The following is a 17,539-nucleotide window of genomic DNA, read 5'->3' as shown; positions in this document are numbered from 1 at the left end:
TTTGAAGAACTGATCTCAGAGACTCTACCTTTTAAGAAGACTTAGTGATCATGGGGTGACCCAACTAGACTCTGGTTGGGAAAATGAAGTGAAAGGTTTTCCATATCTTTAGATTTTAAAGGCCTCCAGAAAAGCCAGAGTACCACTGATCAGGTCCACTTTAGAGTCTAGCTGGGTCACCCCTATGTCTTGAATTTTGAAAAAAAAAAATCATTTATCACTAGAGAAGGGTTCAGTGAATGCGCATATGAATCTGATGGGTTCGGTACCTCAAAAAAGGTTAAGAATCATTGGCTTAGACCAAGCAACAGTGATAGATCTTTGGGAAAACTGCTGGTACATTTCTGTCGAAGCTTATGATTCTTCATGCCTTCAGCTTAAGAATTATGGATTGTGCCTTTACAACAGGCTCCAGACATCCAGAAACCTTTGAGATTTGAGTAGAATATAGACGAAATTGTTCCAAATTTTAAACTTGTAGGAACATTGCTGATTGTTTCTCCACGAAACCCAGCTGAACGAGACATTCGTCTGTTTTAAAAGCAAGGTCAAAATGTCACATTTCAGTTTGTTTGGCCTGCAGTTTTTGCACAACAGGAATGAAAACAATTACGGCATGATCCCAAGTGCAGCTGCATGTTGAATTGTTTGTGATGGATGGCTGTGGCACAAAAACACTGATAAACACCTGGATGTACAAAACGTACCGAGTTTCCTGAGACGCCTCAGAGCAGCCGGTGTTGCTTTCCGTATTATGAGGAGATGATCTGCTGAAAGGAGGAAGTGCTGGGAAGAATCGGCTCATTGTTTCCTTGTTTCCTGTTTGTATTATTCCAACCTCATAGAGTACAGTCCTGGACTCTAATCTGAAACTGTCCAGCAATGTTTCATAGTCATGATGGGATCGTTGCCAAGTGCATCTTTGTCACCGGAGTGAATATGTGACACATTACCATAGAGCAGCGATGTGTCACAGTGAGTCAGCGTCAGGTGAGTGACCTATTACAGGAAGCTAGATTCTTCCTTTCAGCTGCTCCTTTTAGGGATTACCACAGAAGATCTCCCTCCATTTCCTCCCCATTCCTGACATTTCTCAGGCTTTGGGATTCCACTGAACCACAGAAGGAGACAATATCCACAAATAAAGAAAGCATGGAACAGTGGTACACCTTCCTGGCAATGAAAAATACAAAGAGTACACTGTTGGTAACGATGGTCTTCTTCCTGCTCTGCCGTTACTTGTGGAGTACCACAGGGGTCCGTTCTCAGTCAGTTGGCTTCCGGTAATAACGTAAAGAACCTCAGTGTTATGTTTGACCAGGATATGTCAGTAAGGTTCAGGCTGCAGCTCAGGGAGAACCAGTACCAAGCCCAGGTCCACTGTCACTGCTCAACCAACCCAAATGTCAGTCACACTGCGGACCGCTCCCAGCCAGAACCTGGAGGCTCCGCTAGCCAAACGGACCAGGTGGCGAAACCAGGAACCAAACATCCTAACGACCCCCAGAGAACCAAAATACCACCTGACCCCCAACTCCATACCAGACGCCAACCAGAACCAACAAAATACCAAACGCCCCAACCTGACGTTTTGGAAGCACTGGACAGGGAGAGTGCTGTTACTCAACGCTAAAGCAATTAGTTTGATAAACCGACATTTAAACCTCATAACTATTGCTCAGGTAAATCATCTGCAGAGTTCCCCCTCTGTTACACACACACACACACACACACACAAAGTCCATAACTGGGACATGGGTCATAGGTCTGGATGTCATCCTGTTTTCTTTACAGCACTTAAAAATGCATTTTTGTTTGGATTTGATGTTCCTGGACCCACCAGGTCCAGTTGCTTCGTAGGTTTCACTGAAACATATAGGTTTGTATATTTCAAACATGGAACCAGAGACGGGTATTTATTTTCTTGTGAGTGAATGCAAATTGTGCAGGAGGTCCAATCAACAGTCTGCTGGCTACAAAGGTTCCCCCTTTTTTTCCCGCTTGAGGCCCCCACTCCCAAAATGTCTGCCAGTCACATCGGCTTGTATTCTTTTGGACTTTGGGAGGAACCTGGAGTACCCAGAGAACCTTTCCATCACCCTTCCTGCACAAAGCTCCGTGAAAACAACAGCTTTCATGGCTGCCCCACTGCAAAGCTGCACCCAAACCAGAAGAGGACAAACATTCCCTCCAGCAAGTTTGGTTCCTCTGGGTTTTCTCCCACTGGGAAGAAGAAGCTTGAAGGTTGAATAAAACTGCAACCCAACAGTAAATCCAACAAAAAAAGCCGTTATAAAGTAAATTCTCTCTCAGGTTTCAGCCGCCGGGGCAGGAGTTGAGCGCTTCCCTGTGATTGGCTGCCACACCCAACCACCGTGGCCAAATGACCTGCCCTCTCTGTCGCTGCCTCGCCACTGTCGTGTCAGCCACACTCACTTGTCCTGAGGTGTGGAAGGCAGGGCCATCATTGGGGGAAACGACTCTTGTGTTGCATACCAGCCCTGATAATGAAACTGTCACAAGGGCGGACGGCATGCTGGCTGCAGCTCTGCAGTGATTAGGCTCAATTACTCACTTTCCTTTCCTCTCGGTCAATAAACTGTTAAACTCTAAATAGAAATCAGTGTTTCGTATGTTTGCTTAGTGGTGTTACAGCAGCCATAAGTTGGTTAATTTGTAAGCAGAAGGTGAGGATCAAGGACAAAGACCTCCTGAAAGCAGGTTGATGAATCATTTCATCCTTTCCAGGAATCATGTTCTTGGTAATAAACCAGAACCCAGGTACAGATGTATTTATTTGAGCTAATGACGTAGGTTGAGTTTATTTTATTTCATGTAGGCATCCATGCTAGAACTGCGCTGCATGTTGGAGTGACGGTACTTTCTTCTTAAAATTTAAATTCCTGCCTTTCCAGAGGAACATTGCTTTTATTGGACAACCTAAAACATGTGTTCTTGTCTTGAATAGCTGACAGTGTGTCTTCAGTCAGAGGCTTCTTCAAAGTCACTGTAATACAGACAGCTACAAGAGCTCTGCCAACAGCCATCGCTATCTACAATAACTCTTCCAGGAATTTGAATTAATAATTAATTTTTGGGTCAGTAAAGTATTTTTTTAATTGAACTGAATTTGAATCAACTTTCTCATAAGACAGCAAATTATTTTGTTCTATTTTTTTAGTTTCAACATCTAGAGACTGAACTTTTCACCCATTTCTGTTTCCAAATAGGTTAAACTCAGTGAGATTCAATCATGTCTTTCCAAAGGTTCTCAGTTCAGTCTGGACTTTTACTAGGCCATTCTAAATCATGGATCTGCTTTCCGGCAAGACAACGCTGGATGCTTTGTGTGCCGAACAGATAGAGCTGCAAGAACACAAGGTGGATGTTCTGGGGTGGCCTAGTCAAAGCCCAACATGAGAGAGTGGGAACAGCAGGAAGAATGGAAGAAAACTGTCCAGCTGAGCAGCCTGAGACTGATCCACACAAATACTGACTGCAGAGGTGAATGTTTATGTAAACACTTATTTTATGCAACATATTCAGTGGTGAGCCCCTAAAAAGATGCATCAATGCTAAGGTGCTACATCAACATGGTGTTTAGCAGGAGCTAATGCTAAAGCGCTAACTTCAAATTATATTTGCCCTTTAAGACTACAACCCTCAAGCACCAATTTAACTTTAACATTATAATTTCTGTGTGTAAAGCCCCTGGACATGTGTTTATGTCTGTCTTGTTCTCTACTGTCTGTTTTTATCTTATTCCTGCTTTGTTCCTGTTTGAAATCAGCTTATTGGGAACAAACGATGGAGGATAAGTGAGGAGAAGAAACAGAACTTTGGAGTTACAGTCTTCAAAATAAAAGCGTTAAAACAGCTAATAACCAAGACCTCAACACAGATGTCAAACTTTACAAAACAGTGCTAAAAGTTAGTAAAAATGCTAAAAATGAGCTATTAGCAGATTACAGCTAAATGTCGCAGTTGAGGAGAAAAACGGAAGAAAATAGGCAGATATCACACCTGACACTGACAGTATTTGGAAATATAAGTTTAGAGCAGGAGTGTCCAAACTTTTTGTCATGTGGGCCAAAATTGACAAGTGAATAGCAATTATGGGCCCAAAAACTGTAATAAATTATAGAAAAATTTAAATCAAGCAGTAAAGTTGTCCATCCATCCATCCTTCCATCTTATCTGGGGTCGGGTCACGGGGGCAGCAGCTTCAGAAGGGAGGCCCAGACTTCCCTCCCCAGCCTCTTCCAGCTCCTCCAGGAACCCCAAGGCGTTCCCAGGCCATAGAGAGACATCGTCCCTCCAGCGTGTCCTGGGTCTCCCCTCCTCCCGGTGGGACCTGAACTCCTCACCAGGGAGGCGTCCAGGAGGCATCCTGACCAGATGCCCGAGCCTCAACTGGCTCCTCTSGACGTGGAGGAGCAGCGGCTCTACTCTGAGTCCCTCCTGGATGACCGAGCTTCTCTCTCTAAGGGAGAGCCCAGCCACCCTGCGGAGGAGGAAACCCATTTTGGCCGCTTGTACCCGTGATCTCGTTCTTTCGGTCATGACCCAAAGCTCATGACCTTAGATGAGGGTGGGAACATAGATCGACCGGTAAATCGAGAGCTCAGCTCTCTCTTCACCACGCCGGACCGGTACAGCGCCGGACCGGTACAGCGACGGACCGGTACAGCGCCCGCTTCACGGCAGACGCTGCCCCAATCCGCCTGTCGATCTCCCTTCTTCCCTCATTCGTGAACAAGATCCCCAGATACTTAAACTCCTCCACTCAAGTGTCTTGCAGTAAAGTTGTTTTTTGTAAAAAAATTATCCAAAGCTTTAAAATGATTTTGCAGATTTTCTGTGTTAAAAGAAATTTTTGGTTTTCAAATTCTTTTGGGATTAATTGAACACATTTATTATCTTATAAGAAAAAGATTTTAGTCGCTTCCTTTCAAAACACCTGCTATGTTTAGCCAAGTTTAATAAATTAAAAAAGTTTATTTTATAAAAATAAACTTTTTATAAAATAAAAGTCAACTTTTCAGTAAAAATCTTTACATATTTGTGTTATAACATTTTCTATTGTGAGAAAATTACAAAATAAAAAATATCATCTTTAATCAGGGTGACCATTTCACCCTGGTTAAAAACAAAAGGTTTGCATGAAGCCTGTGATGGACAGGCGAGGTTTTCATAATTCTTGAATTGCAGTTGGGGGGCCACACAGAATGGTTCATAAATGGCCCCCGGGCCACATTTGGACCCCCCTGGTTCAGGGGAGCTAAACGCACTGAAAATGAGAAAACGCTACGTCGCTAACAATTAGCTCACTGTTAAGGCACCACATCAGAACCATCTCTAAAACAGAGATCTGGAGTAATTTGCTTTAATTGTTCAACATTTCCCCATTTTATCCCGTGTTCTGGTTCAATGTTCCCCTGATGCAGATTAAAGTCTGTCAGTAACAAAGCCTGCTGTCTGCTCAGCTGAAACGCAGCGACTGGGAGATGTTTGTGAGCGTGAGCAGCTTGTTCGTGCTGATGCTTGGCTGTAATGTGTTCCCACGCCGTGACTGCAGTAGTGACTGTGGGAGTCACGGCCCCTCCAGGCAACGGCATTAATAAGTGTCAGGAAGCAGCGGGAGCCCAGCAGTGGGAGAGGGAGCTTTCTAAAGAGGTTTTAATGACATTGAAAACAACTAACTGCATCGTGTTCAACCACATGTACATGTAAAAGCAGAGTTTTTCCTTTATAACTGTTACAACATGTTTTTCTGTTTACACCATTTGCACTTATTATGTTTACTCCATATGAAGGGTCAGAAAATAAACTAAAACCCAAAAGAAACTTTGTTTACAAAATCCTACAAAGCATCTTTGGTCCAGTTTCCAGTGCAAATATCTTAGTGCACTTGAAATAAGGCAAAACTTACTTAAAAATAATAATAATAATAATATTTACACTGGAAACTGGACCAAAAATACTGAAATGTAGTTTTTCTGCAGGATAAAAGTTAAGAATCGATGTCACAGGAATAGGGCCTTAAACCAAAACACCTGATATTTTTAACAAAGGGTCACCAGCAATTTTGTCCATGTGTAAATTTAATACATTAAAATAATGCTTTAAAATAGCCTTAAAATGTAAAATTATAAAAGCTTATACTGTTATGTAAACATCTATAAATATGTAGCCTGGTAAAATGAGGAACCCAGACACAAAGTTATCAATGGGGTTTTCTTTATTTCCCGAATACTCTAATAGAAAAAGAGTATTGTTAAATTTATTTGGAGTTATACAGAATGGTAAATTTTGGTTAAAGATCTTATAGTGACAGCTACTTTAATAGCAGGAATCAAATAAATCTCTTTTTCTTTATTGGGTGCATAAACAACCGAAGCAGGCACGCTTCTACAAAAGAAAAATAAATAAAATCACACAGACTTCTTACAATATGATAAACCTAGTGTAACATTTCAAAATACTCACATAGTAAACTTGGCTTACAACTCGAAATCGCGGAAGGCAACGGGCCATTCACCCTAACTGGCVCTGCATAGTAAGGTCAGATAAACATACATTCAGGGAAATAACAGATCATTGTTTAACTAGAACCAGACATCATTCAACAGAAACTCACAATATCCCAAGACATACCAAGCTCCACAGTTCCTCACAGAGCCCGAACAAGCCCCACAGTTTTTCACAAAAATCTTCTGTTTAGGACCGCAGAAAACCGTTATGAACGTTAGCACACCGTAGCKAGCASRACARAGCTGCTTCTWCCGGTCTAACGGTTTTCACCCCATTCTCTAACGAGCTGGCACACACAGCTCCCTCTGGTGGCCACTGCGAAACAACACCTCACCACTCGGCTACACATACTTGTACAATATTTCCACATACTTACTTCCACATGATTCCCAATCAACATTATCTTGTGTTTTATTGACTTGCTATTTAAAAGCAGTTCAACCTATTAATGAACCTCCCGGCGCCATGTTGAATTCCTAACCGGAAGTTGTGGTTGTTTTGAAGGATTCTGATTGGCTGACATAGGTTTTACCTTTGCTCTGCACTGCCCCCTATGGGTTCGATATTAAAGTATTTTGGAGAGTTTGAATCATTCACCGTGTCTTGCTGAGATCCTCTCCAGCCTTTTTGAGAGAAATGCTGCCATTGGCTCTTCTGCTGCAGATTCTGACTCGCTGGGCTCATTTCCACTCATCAAGAGGCTGGAAACGTTTCGTCCTGCTGCGCCATCAAGCTGGTCCTTCAATACCTCCACCCTGAATCCACTGCTGCCAGGTCCAAATTAAAATGATCACAGTCTCTTCTCTGACTGGACCTTTTCCAGCTGATATCGGGCTCTGAATGTTAGCATCAGAGCTAATTAGCAGCTCAGAGTCACAAGATGAAGCTGATTTTGAAGATAAAAAGTTTCCCTGAAACTCTTTTCACCTCCAGCTGAATTATTTTACAGTTTAACTTCCCAGGATACATCCATCGCAGTCCAACACAAAGACACCGGTCTGGAGACCTCTTTTCATGGTCTCGGTCTTGGACATTGAGGATTTGGCATTTTATTTCAAGACCACATCAGTGGAAATGTCACTAAATTGTCAGCATATTGTCCAGTTTATTTGTCAACATTCTTGTTTTCACTGAATGCAAAACATACAGATTAAAATCCAATCAATAACGTGACTTATTAATTACTTAATATTTGTGACTGTGCAGGTATCTCTGCTAACCTCTACGGAGCTTAAAAGTGATGCTAACAGTTGGACGTAGTCCTCACCGTCTCTGAATTTACACGTCATTATTTGCTTTCTTACGATTTATGTAGGTAAATGTATTACCGATGATTAGATGGGCATCTTTTCCCGCTCCGAGACAAACACTGCGCATGTCTCAGAGCGCCGCGCGCGAGCCAAAGGGTAAATATATAATCATTACATATTATTATCAGCTTCAGGTTAAGATTGTGCAAAACTGTAAAAATTAAGAGCAAGAATCTAGTTCATGTGGAACATTATTTCATTCACTTACATTAATCATGTACATGTTTGTAAAAAAGAAAAGTTATTGCAGCCAGCCCCACCCACCAGCTCCTGGGTTGACCTCTGACCTCTCTGTCTTAACGGTCCGGATAATCCCTACGAAGGATTATAATGTAGTTACATAAAAAATCTGCAGAATGTGGCAAACTAATTTTATTTGATTAAATGATTGTCACAATAATTGATTACTCACTATAAGATTATGTTTTCTCTGATCCTTACTGCACATCTCTTTTAATTTTAGTGATGAATCGGCTACAACCAAATTCTCCTAAAAACACAGATGGTAAGGTCAAGTTCTCCCTCTCACCTTACCAAGGCAACAAAAAGAAAGAAACAAACCAAATGTTACATTTCTCAGACAGTTTGCTTCTGCTGTGAATCTTAAAAACTTATAAACTCCGAGCAGTTCTTATAAGGAAGTTAAATTACTCCACAGAACATAGAAACGTATTATTTTCTATATTAGAGCGCCCTCTTGTGGGTAACACACAAATAGCGCTTTAGTAACTTCCCTGGCATCTTCAATTTAACTTCAAATATTGTGAAATTATAAAATATTCAATACAACCCTGTAGGTAGTATTTTTGCTTAGACTTTTAGACATTTTACTTAGCTGAGCAGGAGTAGGACAGTATATTTTTCTTCTGCAACAGAAACTATAAAAATATTCCAATTTATCAACATTTTGTCTCCCAACAGCAGCAAGATGGCTACGGGAGGTGAGCAACACCAGGCTGCAGAGGAAAATGATCATCTAATTTAATTACGACATTAAATCCAATCCAATCCAACTTTATTTATAAAGCACTTTAAAACAACCACAGCTGATACAAAGTGCTGTACAGTAAAACACAACATAATAATAATAATAATAATAATAAAAAAACTCTTACAGTTTAAAAACAAAAACACAGTTTAAAACTAGATATAATAATTATCTAGATATAGTAATTATAGCCACCGTAGTTTACATCAGTGTTGGAGCTGCGATCCTCTGGATAGCCACCAAGGGGCGCCAGAGGGGCCTCAAAGTTGGAGAGAAAATTAAATGAGAAAAATATTCAAAAATTAAAAACAATTGAAACCCCTTTTTATTCTTAAGTTTTTCTTTCTGTTTTTCAAAAAAATAAAACATATATTTATATAAAGTTAAAATAATGCGTAAAATAAAGCTTGATGAATTGGACTGCCAGTCAAATTCATCAAGCTGCTTTGCTCCTCAAAGCAAATGCAAAAGTTTCTGACAAGACAAATACCATGAGAATTGAAAACTGTTGCCAAAACACATAAACTGTGGTGATAATACCAACTTTGATGTGAATAACATAGAATATTACATATTCATAATCAAAAGGGATTCTGTTGAAAAATGTTATGTGGTTATAAAGTCATAGCATGTCCCCTGATAGTAAACTTTTATGCAACAGATCTTATAGCCATCTAAAATCAGTATGTATGACAGTATTTATGCTAAATAAATGTAACAATTAAGGAATATTGAATAAAAAACATTCCAAAGTGCAATTCTTTACATATTTTGTAGCAGTAAAGTTGGTCGCTGCCCAGAAGTTAATGCTGTTTGGGGCATGGAGGACTCCTGGTTTAGGCTGTAAAGTCGTCTAAATCTACAGTTTAATTGTGGGATAATTAAACCTTAAGGAACCTAAAATCACTTGTAGTACCAAAAAGCAAATTCATTGTGTACCAAAAATAAAAAATATGCAAGACATTTCTGTAGAATGACATTTCAAGTCTTGTTAAAATATTTATCCTGTTTCATCTTTGCTGTCCTTATAATCTGACATTGAAGAGATGAAGGTATGACAGGTTGTTATTGATCAACAAGTTATCAGAGTGTGTGTATGTGTGTGTTTCTAGATGTTTTGTATTCCAGTCAAGAAGACTGAGTCACGGTTCTAGTAAACAGCATCCCTACAGACGTCTCAGTGTATTGATGACATGTCCTGGAGACAATGGCAGACATGAGACAAGGACACAAACCATGATCAGCATCTATTTTATTGATTGTTGCGTTTTAACCATCCCCTCTCTCCTGCACACACACATCCACAGAAACACACACACACTGAGGTTAACTGAATTAAAGCTTTAGTTAAGAAGGATGGAGGAAATGTATGGAGGAGAAAAACCACCCACTTGATGTGGAGGAGATAATGGACCAGATAGCTGCTTAGAAACAAACTCAATTTGCAAAGCAGAAGATCTGAACATGGGGGGGGGAAAGAAGAGGATGTAATCAAGATACGGCAAAAACCTGCTTTGTTTTCCTGAAAAGCCATAATAGTAGCAATTTAAATGTTAACAGTTCAAGACTTAACTGAACCTGGCCGCAGGCTGAACAAACTGAGCAATAAAGACAGAAAGGACGTTAAACTATTCAATCAGGTAGCAAAGAAGAGGATTTCAGATGGGTAAAATATGAAAACTGTGACAGAAAAACTAGAATAAACTCATCAAAACAGACTGTAACGACCTAGCTAGCTAGCCCTGGACGTTGCCAACGTTCGGCCGACGTAAAATGAGACGCCATTAAATGTCCGTTCAGTGAACGTTGGTTAGCCGTTTGCCAGCTCATCCCTCCATTTGTTAGCATAGCTGCAGGTAATAATGGAGAGATATCAGATTGATAAGACACCGGAATTCAGAGACAGACGTTTCTTACGGTTCAACACACCGCCATAACGGAGGAGCTGAACCTTAACGGCCGGAGACGGTAGGTTAATAATACAATATAACGGCATGTTTTTATGACGGTGTGTTAGGGCCACGCTAAGGTTTCTTTTTTTTTTTTTAGAGAATAAAAAGGATAGGATAAAACGTTTTATGAGAATACAATCATAATATTACCAGAGTAAGGCTGTAAATTAGGAGAATGAAGCTGTTATTAGTCATTTTAAAAATACTTACATTTTTGGTCACGTCAGCTCTTATTGAAGCATTGCTCTCATTAAAACGGCTCTTTTTTGCTTAATTTCGCGTCTTTATTGTACTAATAGTTTGACTTTATAATATTATGGCTTTATTCTTTTAATTAAAAATATCTTAGTCGTTGGCACAAGTTTATTTCAACTCTTGCTTCAGATAATAACAATATAGCCAACCAAATTGGTGGCTAAAATAGTTTTTTCGTCCTGAAAATGCATCTGAGCAAATGGCAAAATAAGTCAATTTTACAGTTTTTATTTATACTTTAAGATATGCAGAGAAGCTTAAACATATAGAGCTAACCCATTATTAATTTCTAGTTAAGTTATTTTGCAGAATTAGTGGTTGATTGGATTGTGATAGTTAATAAAGTCCTTTCCCTGCTATTTGAATAGTTTAGTTACATTTCCCATTTTGGTTTGATATAACCAAAATGGTTGGTTATATCAAACCAAGTGTGTGCCAGAAGTCTTTTTTTGAAAACGTGTTTCTTGGTTGGTGTTTGGCCGATGTTTGTTCCCTAAGAGTGCATGGTGACTTGGAATTGATGCAGAATCTTTTTATCGCTTTGTGTTTTTAACGGGCTCAACCCACATCCACCAATTTCCTTACAAATCTAGTACAATTTAAAGGGTAACTAACCTCTTTTTTTGCTAATAAACTGTCTAAATTGGTCGCTAAGCATGCTGTTTTTAAGTCCATCCATCCATTTTCTCCAGCTAACGTTCCGGGCGAGAGGCGGGGTCACTCTGGACAGGTCGCCAGTCTGTCGCAGGGCAACACAGAGACACACAACCATGGACACACACACTCACACCTAGGGACAATTTAGAGAGACCAATCAACCTGACAGTCATGTTTTTGGAATCGAACCCAGAACCTTCTTGCTGCAAGGCAACAGCTCTACCAACTGCGCCACTGTGCAGCCCGTTTTAAAGTTTATATATATTTTTGCGTAAATTTGTTTGATTCCCCAAATATTTGATGTAAAACTGTTTTCACATCAGATTTAGCTCCACTTTAAAAATAAACAGTTTTCAAACGACACAAGTTTCTTTGTTAACAAGCAAAGAAATAATTTTTTGTTCTTTTAGTGTCAAATTGTCTACTGCTGCTGTGGATATAATCCCAGATGGGCTACACTGCCTCATAAAGTTTTCCTCCCACCATGTTGGGTCATCCTGTAAACTCTCCTGTCTGTTCTTTGGTTGATGCTGCAGAGACGTTTCTTGGTGCTTTTCCTCAGACACGCGGTTCCAGCCCAACATATGCTCTAGCAGAGCGAGATCAGCGGCACCACATGGGGTTGCCACATCCTTTATCAAACGAGCCACATCCAACCGCGGGGGGCATTCACAACGATTATCATTCGGCTCCCAACGTGTTTGACAAAAAGGGCACAAATGGGTCGCCATATTGCACCCGGCTTCAGAAAGCTGCCAGAATGAAAACGGCTGCCAAAAAATGACTGAAAACAGAGCGGCAATAAAACCAGGAAGTGAAACAACAAAAAAACAAAACAACATGGTTCCACTCACCACTGCAGGGTTAAAACATTTATGACAATGACTCTGATAATATGAAATAATATATAATGCACCATATATTCATTGTTTCATATCTTAGGTTATCCTCTTCTCAAATTTAAAAAATCCTTGAACAACCAGCAACACAAACTGAATACGAGACAAAATTATTTTATGACTGTGATGCTGTGGATTTTATTAAGTAATAAATACACACAAGCAATTACCCACCCATTGTCTATTCCCTCTGTCATTGGGCGAGAGGCGTTACAGGACTTTGCAATAATCACTTTCAAAAGAGAAAAACAACTCTTAAAATACTAAATCTCAAAATTTATCAAGAAAATTTCTGGGTTTTCTTAATGGTGCAGACGTAGTTGCTGCAAGTTAAACCATGGTTCCTCAGTTAGCTTTATCAAGAATTGGTAACTAACTGGAAGATGGACTTCATTAAGAAACGAGCGCTGGTTGCTATGGCGATGCTCACCTTTTTTTATGGCAGAAAGGGTGAATGAAGCCCACAGCATCACTAAAAGACAAATAAATTCAGCGGTATGCAGCCATCATGTTAAAACTGTGAGTGGTAGCGCCTCCTAGTGGTCACATGAGTGTATTTTAATTTGTCTTCAGTGTTTTATGCAGAAAACATGTCAAAATAATGGCAGGAGCAGATTAAAGTTTAATGGTCTAACAGAAAAGTGAAGCAACGGGAAACAAGCTGATGATAGAAGACAAAAAAAAACTTTATTTGATTTATAAACATTCAGCAATTAAACTATGGATTAAATCATCAAAACATTTCCGAAGATTTTACAGGATTAGACTTTAGCCTTAGCAAAACATTTGGTGGTAAAATAATAAAATCATAAATCAATCAAAAATATATACATAATGATTGTATGAAAATCTTTAAAAGGGGAAAATCTCACTGTCTAAGAGCAGTTTAAACATTAAATATGGATGAAAACATAATAAAACAAACGTAGTAAAAAATATTTAGACAAAATTTACATTTTTATATTTCCATGTTTAAGTAGTAAAATTAGTGAAAGTCTATCTGCATAAAAAATAACATTATTCTTGATACGAACATTTCCATATCAAAAAATACAACTTACTACATTTATTAAGCAAAATTAAAAACCAGATAGCTAATTTTTTATTTTGATAGATAAAAAGGCTAATTGTCTGAATGAAAATTAATGTGAAGTTACTAATTAAAGTGCTTGGAGCCGGAAAACGTTAAAAAGCATCTTTAATTAACGTTTTTTTAACATAAATATATGGGCAGGCCTGTCACAGTAAATCAAATAATCGCATGATGAATTAAAACGAACTCAATAGTTTCCATTTGCATGATTTTTAATTTTTCTCTTTTTACCAAAATCTGAATGAAAAGTCTTCAGTCTGGTGCTTTTGTTTCAACCAGCCCTTTTAGAAAGGACAGTTTTCCTTACAGAGACTTAATGATTCATTTTATTTGCTGTTTCTGTAGTTTTGTTTATTTATTTAAGATATTTAAAATGTTTTCCAGTTCCAGTGTTAATTCTTCATCAGAAATTAAAGTTTATTGATCTTTGAGAACGTGTTCTTGCATTATCATTATGTAATTACATTATATTATTTGAAAATGGTTTCAAAACAACAATATTATCATTTTTAGACAATAGGGATAAAACCTAAAATGTTGTCATAAAATCAGTTATTGCTTAAAGATTAGTTAAATCTGAATCAACTGATTGCTGAAATAATTGTCATCCCTGCACACAGAGATGTGATGTAGCAGCATTTTGAAGGAACAGCAGAGCCGTGTTCCAACAATCTAACCAGTTCACCACCAGTAAAAATGAAAAGCAGAATATGGGACCAAGAGAGATGGATGTAAAGAAGAAGGGAGGGGCGCGAAGTACCGAGGGAATAGATGGAGAGGAGAGGGAGGCTGCGATGGAGGAGGCTGATGTCATCGGTGCGGATGAGCCAATCAGAGAGCCGGGAGCGGAGCAATGGGGGGGTTTGGAGACGGAGCTCTGAAGGGTGTGTTTTATGATCCACTGCAGATTCAAAGCAAGAAGAGAAAAGAGTGGAGAAAGGGAACGAGCCAGAACTGGAGACAGAAGTGAAAAGATGCTGAGATAAAGGAGAAGCGGAGCTGGAGACAGGAATGTGAGGAGGAGAAAACGAAGGGATAAAACAGAGGGATAGAAGACGGGGAAACACCTGCAGAGGTAAAACAAAGGCTTCGCAGGCCGCTGCGTGTGTCTGGTGTCAGTGTGTTTGTGTGTCAGGACGGATCTCAGCTGGAGGCTCAACCGTCTCTTACGTAACACAGCCGCAGGTACGGGAAGCTGAAATGTCTCTGAGTTGGTCTGTGAAACACTGAAACGAGTCCTGGACGCCTTAATCTGGACTGCAGAACCTCGGAGATACATTGATTTAAATTTGACCCAAAGTGTGTGTGTCTGCTTTATGAAATCCCCATGTGGATCGAGGTAGGAGTGGCAGTCTGGCCTGGAAAAATGAAACCAGTCGGGGAGGCGTTTGGTTTTTCTCTGGTTCATTCACGTTTCTGCTTTGCTGTCACCTGTAGTCAGGAGGCGGCTCAGAAACTGGACTGGATCAGCCTTCAGGGAGGAGTTCCTCCTTCTCCACTCTGACATCGGCCTTCATCTGCAGGCGCTTGTTTTTATTAATATTGAATGAAATAATGCACTGTAGCAGAAATTATTTACACGTGTGTAGCTTCCTAACTATTCCAGATTACCTTCTGTGAAGAATAATCTGTTCCTGATCTGGTTTGACTTTTCAAATCAAGACATTAGACATTCTGCTGTCAGAAGTTATGTTCATTTATAAATTAAAATGATTTATTTTAGTCCCTCTTTTTCTCCACAGTCAGCTGCAGCATTACTTAAATCGCTGCGTTGCACCACGTCTGCCTTAATTCTGAGAAACTTCACCTTTTTTTTGGCAGAGTTGTTGGAGTTCATAAATTGTTTCCTTCAACAGACCCTGGTTTTAAGTCCATTACTTTTTAAAGGGGTTGAGGTCAGAGCTTTAGGAACGCCGTTCCAGAAACTTAATGTTTCTGTTTAGAAGTTTTTGGGAACATTGGAATATCATCCAGAAACGGAAACTAGCAGCTGCACTCAATCAGGATTACGAACCAGAGGTTAAAAGGTCGACGCCTCCTTCAGGCACAGAGACCATCAGACTGCTCCAAGGATTTAGGATTAAATTAGAGAAAATAAAATAGGCGTACAATCACTGCAGAAACCAGAAGAGTTCAGATGAATAATTAATGCTCAGCACAGCACCTTCCAGTTATTTGTTGTTTGTTTTTCTAACATGAGCTGAAGGCAAAATGAATGCAGATAAACTCCTCATCCAGCTACCTGTTGTTGGTTTGTTGCCATACAGGGAATACAGGGTTTTTAAAAAAAAAGAGAAGACGAGGTTGAATCAGTGCTAACATGCATCATATCGATCTGGGCCCTGAGTATCTCCTGATTAGTGTCAGTCAGAGAGACAGTCTGGGGGAAAACCTGTTTCTCTAGTGCCAACCTGAAGGTAGAGGTCTAAACAGTTCATGTCCAGCATGTGTGGGGTCTGCTGAGACGCTATCAACTTTCACAATGCGCTGAGTCAAACCAGCCAAACCCTTTGAGTGACCTGTTCCCCTCCCGGCCTGAGGGGGCGCTGCACCAACAACCACTGAAGGAAACGACGGATTAAACGGGCCTGGTGGGAATGTAGCCAACGTCTGATATTCCTCTTTCAGATAAAACATTTTAAGAGAGAAATGAAGACTCTTTAATACCTGCTTCTAGGTTATTTAACAATCAGAATGCGTATTTTAATTTATTGAATGTTCACATCACTGAGTTTCTGTTATGTTTGAAGGTTTACTTTCAGTCTCTCTCGTCTCGCTGATTTCATTTTATTTTATCTCCCATTTAAATCTTGTCATTAGAGGAAGCCAAAATGAAAGTAATCCATATGTTTAAATACTTCGGTCTTAATTACTTAATAAAGTAAAATATTCTTTATCGTCTTCCAGGTGACTTCTTTTTTTCCCCCCGGTCAATAATCCATTAGAGCGCTATTAAAGTCTTTCACAATAAAAGCATAACTACTCAGCGAGATACATGGCAGAGTTTCAATTAGGAAGATAGAAAATAAAACAAGAAGAAAGCTGAACGTCTCCTCCTGGATGCCAGTAGAAATATGAAGACGTCTTTTAAAGCTTCAGTTTGATCTGAAAATGATCCAGTCTTTACACTAACTGGATGATGTTTGATAGACCTTCTGTTTGTTTCATGACCAACGGCGCTGAATGACCTCACTGTCGCTGCCAAGGCGCCTAATTAAATCACTGAGCAGAGCTTATTCATAAGGAACCAAACTGCGATAACATGGAGGCCTTTTTCTGTGTAACCCCAAACTCGCTCTGCGTCGCTGAGCGTCTTGGTTTCAGCAGATTTTTATTCCCTAATTAGTTTTACTCATAACATGTTGGGATTTTCGCCCAGATCTGTTTATGATGTTTACCATTTTCAGTGAAGTCTCAGACTAGATTTTATTATTACACGAATATTACAAGCAAAGCTTAATGTTTAATATGAATAAAGTGTGATATATTTGCATGAGACAATCAGATTTAATAATCTTGGACTTCTTCCTACTCCTTTTCATCTGGTTTTTAAAGTTTTATATATATAAAACTTTAAAATATATTTATAATATATAAATATATTTGCATTCTTGCTTTGTTTTTTACTTGTTTGAAGTAAAGATTTAATCTAACCATTCCATCATGCACATTCCGTTTCTCATTGAAAATCGTTGTTATAGTTAATTTGTGGCTGTAAATTTAGTTGAAAAATGTTTATTTTTAATTACCGTATTTTTCGGACTATAAGCCGCTACTTTTTTCCCATGTTTTGAACCATGTAGCTTGCAGCCCCATGTGGTTTTTTCTGTGGATTTTTCTTCAACCACCAG

General features: G+C 39.4%; 1 protein-coding gene across 4 annotated transcripts in view; it reads left to right on the top strand.

The window, feature by feature from the left end:
* The first annotated feature begins 10,608 nt into the window (after window positions 1–10,608).
* Window positions 10,609–17,539, top strand: part of LOC103468055 (neural cell adhesion molecule L1.1-like) — a 49,782-nt gene continuing 42,851 nt past the window's right edge. For 3 of the 4 annotated variants that reach the window (XM_008414893.2, XM_008414892.2, XM_008414890.2), the window contains exons 1-2: window positions 10,609–10,800; window positions 14,596–14,763. The gene's annotated coding sequence lies outside the window, so the exon portion shown is untranslated. The remainder of the gene's footprint in view (window positions 10,801–14,595; window positions 14,764–17,539) is intronic. The other variant, XM_008414891.2, reaches the window with a different exon arrangement.

The sequence above is a fragment of the Poecilia reticulata genome, linkage group LG7 (genome assembly GCF_000633615.1).
Source record: "Poecilia reticulata strain Guanapo linkage group LG7, Guppy_female_1.0+MT, whole genome shotgun sequence".
NCBI lineage: Eukaryota > Metazoa > Chordata > Actinopteri > Cyprinodontiformes > Poeciliidae > Poecilia > Poecilia reticulata.
Note: the sequence above shows the minus strand (reverse complement) of the source record. Positions and strands in the feature narration are given on the sequence as shown.